This window comes from Meleagris gallopavo, chromosome 1 (genome assembly GCF_000146605.3).
Source record: "Meleagris gallopavo isolate NT-WF06-2002-E0010 breed Aviagen turkey brand Nicholas breeding stock chromosome 1, Turkey_5.1, whole genome shotgun sequence".
Classification (NCBI taxonomy): Eukaryota; Metazoa; Chordata; class Aves; order Galliformes; family Phasianidae; genus Meleagris; species Meleagris gallopavo.
The window spans coordinates 89373414-89380547 of NC_015011.2; positions in this window are offsets into that span (position 1 = coordinate 89373414).

Sequence of the window (7134 nt, forward strand, 5' to 3'; positions counted from 1 at the left end):
AAAGCAGGTGGCAAAAAAAAAAAAATGAGGAAAGATGTCTTCAACAGGAAAAGATTCCATTGTGGCCAATACGCTACTAGAATCTAAGAAAGAGCAAAGATTTAGATGAATAACAAAACCAGCACATTTATACCATATGGATGTATTACTTTTTTCCTTCACAGAGAAGATATAATGGAGTTTTAATAGTTTGAAACATAGCAGAGTTCACTTGAACTGGAAAAACCCTTCCCTGCAGGTGAAAAAAAAGAATCTGTAACTGTTCAGTGTGAGGTATCTTCCACCTTATTGAGAGCATCTGACCCTTCCACATACCAATGCACTGAACTAGATGAACCACCTCCCATCCTCGTTAACTACTAATTACTTGACAAATCCTTTTACAAAGCATTTTGATGACCATCCTCATTCCTGACCTCTGCCATGCACACCTTCTTTAGATCACTGGACTACTTAAAGATGACTTCTCATTAATTAGAAGTATGTGGTTCATAATATGGATGTCAGACAATCCAGTCTTCAACTGTAAGATGTTGAGTACGTCATTCTTTTTCACTGGAGTGCCTCCGTACAGTACAGTACATGCAACATCCTGAACAGACACTCTGCTGTTCTTTCACTGCTGCTACAGGAAAGCTCATTTTTTCCTCCAAGTCGTGACAGTGCAATGAATGAAGTTAATGTTTTCCTCCTGCATCCTGTCAACTGCTAGTTGATTTTTTTTCAAGCCGGTTTTCAAGTACCCTGCCAAGCTGCTAAAGCCTCCAAGATGAGCCATGGCATCAAAGCAGCGCTTTTCAGCTAACTGGGCAGGGAACTAACAGTCAGGTTGTATGGTATTCAGCCTCATCTCTGCGGTGAAGTCACTGCTGGAACTGTCAGCAGGTCATTCTTCCCTCCTGTACAATTGGGAATCATTTTCTACCTCACGAAGATGATGTGAGGCTCAATATATTTTGTTAGTAATAGGATGGGAGGTCCTGGGAAGGAAGGCCCTACAGATGAGCAAAGGATTATTTCTGGATGTGATAGCCTTTAAATGTGTTTTATTCCCCCTCAATGAGACAAATTTAATCATTTATCCAGGAAATTCCTAGTGAAGTCGCATAACGGCCTCAGAGCTGTGGATTCAGTGTATTAAAAAAAAAAAGTAAAACATATATATAAATAAATGTAAAGAACAAGGAAAGTTATCTTGGGAAGTGGAACTGGACAATTAGAGCCATGCTTGGATCATTTAGGGTGTGTGGTATTCCCTTGGCTCCCTGTGCAAATAAATCATTAACTGATCACATGGCTCTGTGCAAGGAGCTTAGGATGCAAGTGTCAAATTCACCAAAGGAGGTTAAAATAGAAGAGAAAGGTAGTATCTTAGCTGATATTAGCATGTGGGAGTTGGTGTTCTCTAGTGTCTAGAGCAGTGGACCTAGGATAATGATCTTAGATTTATTTCCAGCTCTGCTACTGACTTGCTGTGATAATCACTTAACCTCTCGGTACCTGTTTTTTCCACCTGTAAAATGGGTGTAAGAATTTCCACCTACCTCACAGGGATGTTGTGAGGCTTCCTTAATTCTGTTTGTAAAGTAAGTAGGAATGATCTGATGAAGAGCACTGCTGAAATGCATTGTATCCTTGTTATTTCCTGCCAGAACATCGAACTTGGTTAACATATGACTCCTTGACCAAAAGGACAGTAGTGTGAAAATCTGAACACTGCATTGCGCTGGCACCACTAACACAGATGTGGGTTTGCCATGAATGGAGAAGACTTTATTGACTCCTCACTCCTTTCTCCCATCTTAACATTGGTTTGGCCATTTGAAGCTGTGGTGACAGTGGGGTTACATGGACCACTCTTGTCCATCCCAGCATCTGTTCTGTGGTAACATTTATGCTTAAATAAGCTAGTTCTTGGAGGGAGGTGCAGGTTGTTGGAGCTCTTTTGAAGGTGGAGCAGTTGGCTTTGCAAGTCATCTGGGTAGGGCTGTGTAATGCACAGTATTGCTGGGCTTCTGTTTTAAATCCCTCAGTGCAAAGTCCAAGTGAATTTTTCAGAATTTCTGTGGAAAAAAAACCTCTATAGAAGAGTTGACAATTGCTTATGGCACATAGAAAAAAAAAACAAAACAACAAAAACAAACTAAGAAGTGACCATGTAGATGTAAAAACAAATTTTTATGCTACACTGATTATTTCTTTCCTGTGAGACAGATCCAACAGTCTCTTCGTGATGAAAAACAGTGATGTATAGATTCCTTCTCCTGTAGGATAGGAGAGATTTGAGGGGACCTCTGCTCTCCAGGTCAGTGTGAACATGGAATCTACTTGCTAAGGGAAGAAAGTCCAGCTTCTCCTGCTACTCAGTAACTCACTGACTCTGCATTTTTTCATTTAAACAGCAGCCGTGATAGTCGATGAAAAAAAGTGGCAGCTTGCTGTTTTGTATAGAAAATGGCTTTTCAAGTTGACAACTGAGAGTAATCCCAGCCTAGGCACAGTTTTGTTTAGTAGACAAGAGCATCCATGAGAACTAGACTAAAGCTTTCCTATAAGCCTAAAGCTGCTGTGATAAAATGGCATATGGTGCCAGATTTCCTGAGGGCCAGGGCTGGAGAAATGTACCAAAATCAGGGGACTTATCCAAGTATTGGAATTTCTTTTTTATTCCCCCGGAAGAATGGTACTACCATTTCTTAGTCTCTGCATGCGATAGACTTTTTTACATGGCTCAGGAAAGGAATTTTGGCAACACCACTGCTGATTATATAGCTGAGTAGCGACCATGACAAATAAATGCATATTAATTTGCCAAGACACAGCCTGGCACACAATTCTTTCCTTGTGACTAGCTTGGAATACAAGTATTTCAGTAGAAGAGGCAAGACTTGTGTCCCTGTCAACAATTCAAATTTTCCCAAGAGCAGTTTGGTGTACAGACATTTTGAAGAGAGCTAAGGCGACGGGGAGCCCTCACAGCTGTCTTCAACTAAGTGGTGGGAGTTACAGGGAAGATGGAGTGAGACTATCTACAGAGGTGCACAGCAAAAGACCAGAGGCAATGATCACAAGGAGTAGTAAGGACAATTTTGACTAAAAAATTCTGACAAAGTAAAAATTGTTTAGAGAGCAATTGAGCAGTGAAAGAAGTGCCCAGTCATGGTAGGCGCTCTATCCTTGGAGTCTGAAGCCTGACTGGAAAAAGCTTTGAGCACCTTGGCCTGACTTTGAAACTGTTCTTGCACTGAGCATGAGGTTAGACCAGCTGGTCCATTTCAGCCTCAACCTTGGCTGTATCCCTTGGGAGGCTGAAAGCAAAGTGAAGCCACTGTGTGGTGAAACAGCTGATGTGGGGCATTTTCTGCCCCTCTGGGGTGCTCTGTTAGAGCTTACTTAGATTGTCTTAGCTGGCAACACCAACTTACCAGGCACTATAAGTGAGCCTGATGCATAAAACACTATCAACCAATGTCTGGTAGATAGAAAAGCTGCTTGGGGCCAGAAATGTGTTGTGTAACTGGTTTGGAAAGAACACTATAAATTAAAATTTATGAGTAAGCTTGTCAGCTGAGAAAATCACAGAAATAAAAGGGATTTAGGTATTTCCACCTCGCTCTCAGTCTCAGCTGTGACTTTAAATCCATCTGAAAATGTAGAGGACTGCATTTTAAACTTCTGTCAACAACAACAAAAAAAAGCAAACAACTGCGCTTTAAAGCTTGCTGATCTGGGATGAAGCAGAAGTGAATAGAAATGGTGATTACAGAGCTATTGACAACATTTCAAAAAAAAGAAAAAAAAGAAAAAAGAAAAAAAAAAGGCTGTTGGCCTTTGCCTTGGTGGATCCAGCCTAGCACAGTAAAAGCAAAACAAATCATTTATTATTTTTTCTAAGAGTTAAGGCTAGAGTGTTAGAGAAATCATGGAGTAGCCTACCAAAAAATTTATGTCAGTGCAGAAAGAATTTATAGAGAAACATTAAACAGAAAAGTTGGCTCCTATTGAATTTCTGTGATGCTCAGTGGAGAGCTGGATGGAAAAATGACCAGAACAATGAAATATAGTTTCATTGGTTTCAACAATCAACAAATGAGCACAGAAAAAAAAATTCTGGCCTACAGGCAGCTACTGAGTAGAGTTCCTGCAGGACAACAGCTTGGTGCTCCAACTCAGGGGCAGCTGCAGACAAAGGCCAACACTGAGAAGCCTGGGAGCCTGTAATCTGGGTGCCTCATGGCAAGGGTAAGGCAAGACAATGTGAACAGCAAATTAAATCTTGCCTATTACTAAATCTGATATTGATGGATTTTTAAGGAGGTCATCAATTTTAAAATAATTTAGCTTTTATGCACTGGATTCTGGGTTTATCTGACAGAACCAAAAACCAGAGATATCATGTATTACGTTTTTTTTTTTTCATTTTCAAATCATTCAACTATGGTGTATCAAAAACTACTGGGACAAAAATACTCAGGCACATTTTTCAATACATACATGTTAGTCCAAAGAAAAGCCATAAGACAACCCTGCAAAAAAGTTAATTTACTGTCAGTGAGAATCAAGACCCGGAACTCACCACAAATAAATTAAAAATAAATTCAGAAATCAGAATGATGTCAGATTGCTCCCAGCTTCAGAGCTCCTGCTTATAAAAAACTCTGGAGAGAAAATAAATGAAAATGGATAGCCAGCTACCAGCTAAGCCTATTATTCACAAATATGCCCTTTAGCACTTTTTGGAAGCCTATGCTATCTGTGTGTATATTCCACCTCAACAAACTGTTTTAAATCAGTATGTTCCACCTTTCCACTTTACTTTAAAGGCTTTAATCTAGTTCTCACTATGAACTGAACATACAGTACCCACATTCACGCTTTAAGATGTGCAAGAATAGGAGATGGAGCTAAGCAGAAACCTGCAATGCACTGACCAGCTTCCTTTCCTTGTGTGCTGCCTTCCTGCTCCAGCCACTATCATCTACACTGTGTCTGGTGAAACCACTCACCTGTCACATCTGGGAAGCTGCCATGGGCCCTTCTCCTCAGACATGCACACCAGTGTCTGCTTAAGGAGGAACAATATGGAATATTTTTCCATTTTATAATTACACTTTTTGTCTTCCCTGAATGAGAAGCCTGGTGGGGTGGAGGGGTAGATCTGAGGTTTTCTGACAGGAATCATCTTCTTCCCTGTGTGTTTCTTACAAGAATCAGGAATCAGTAATTTATAGCTTAACACAGGCATGTTTCAAGCCTATTTGTAAACACATGCAGTGAAGAAAGTTTAAAAAGCTATGACCAAACTCTGTCTTGTTGTTTTTCTTTTCCCCTTGTTTTTGAAATCAGCCAAGTTGTCAGGGTTAAACAAGACCAGAATTTGGCTTTGAACAATTCAATCGTGACAGGATTCCTATCTGCTGTCTCTGAAAATTAACCAAGCAACCAACCTACCTTGCCCCAAGAGCTATTGCTGCAGAACAGAGCAACCATAGGTACCCCAAACTCAGCGGCTCTTCACTTTAGGAAAAATCAGTTTCTAGCAGTAGGTGCAGAAAGAATGAGCAGGGAGGGAAGCTCTGATCTCAGCTCGATGTTAATTGGCAGCAGTATCAGAAGCTGTAAAAGAGGGCCTCAGATCAGAAACAGTAAATTGCTCCCTCAGTTCATTTGCCCATGAAAATTGAATATTTTTTTTGTATTTGCAATGCTGTAGACAAGGAGACAGATTTCAAAACATGATGACTGACAGGAAGATAGAAAGCCAAGCTATCAAAGAGACTGTGGGACTAATGCGATGACTCAACACAACCACACGTAGAATCGTTTTTCTAGTGAAATGAGTTGTAATGAATAAAGGATCCTGATTTTCACTCAGCAAGAGGTTTGTGCTTTGTTGAAGTCCTGCCTAGTTCCGCTTTATTCTCTCACTTCCCATGTGATTTATTATTCCAAATACAGTCAGTTTTCTGTGGCAAAGGTTAGGAGTATTTTTAATGGCAAAAAAAAGATACAGACACCACTAAGTTCAAATGAGGGCAGGGCTGTGACACGAGAGATTGAGTCTCACACTGATAGCTATCAGGAAATTCCCTGTTTGAACTTTCATTTCCCTTCTGGCCCCATTCCTTGATACACAACAGTCGCAAGGCCTGAAAGCTGCCCCTGACTGGCCACCTTCGCAGAGGGCAGGAAGGGCCCAAGGTGCGAGATGGCACCTGGCAGCCATGCAGGCCTTGCTTCCCTACATGGTGCTGGCACACGTCCTGCCCTGCTCTTATAAAGTGGTCACAGGAGGTTAAGAACAGCCAAACACCACAGCTTCAGCCAGTCATCACACTGCCAGCGGGTCCCTGCTCCTTGGCTCCCCTATTGCTTGAGCCTCCTCTAGGACTGCCTCAAGCCTGGTCCTTTTTTCACAGCCACTTCCCAAAAGCAGCCATTTTCACAGAATCATAGGAATCACAGAATGGCCAGCATTGGAAGGGACCTCAAGGATCATGAAACTCCAACCTCCCTGCCACAGGCAGGGCCACCAACCTCCACATTTAATACTAGACCAGGCTGCCCAGGGCCCCACCCAGTCTGGCCTTGAACACCTCCAGTGATGGGGCATCCACAACCTCCCTGGGCAGCCTGTTCCAGCACCTTACCACTCTCATTGTAAACAACTTCCCCTTGACATCCAACCTAAATCTCCCCTCCTTCAACTTAAAACCATTTCCCCTTGTCCTGCCGTTATCTACCCTTTCAAAGAGTTGACTCCCCTCCTATTTTATAGGCTCCCTTTAGGTACTGAAAGGCTGCAATGAGGTCACCCCGCAGCCTTCTTTTCTCCAGGCTGAACAAGCCCAGCTCCCTCAGCCTGTCTTCATAGGGGAAGTGCTCCAGTCCCCTGATCATCTTCGTGGTCTCTTCTAGACCCTCTCCAGCAGACATGTTCAAACAGAACTTTTTCGTGGGACACTGAGGAAAAACGCGAGGAAAACCTGTTTGTTTTCATTATTTTTATTACCACTATTACGAGCGTATTCAACGTGCCACCTTTCCAAGGCAGCACACTGAAGTGACGTCGGCTCGGCACGGCGCGGCAAGCCGCGGGGCGGGGCGCACCCATCAAGGGCCGCCCTGTGCGCG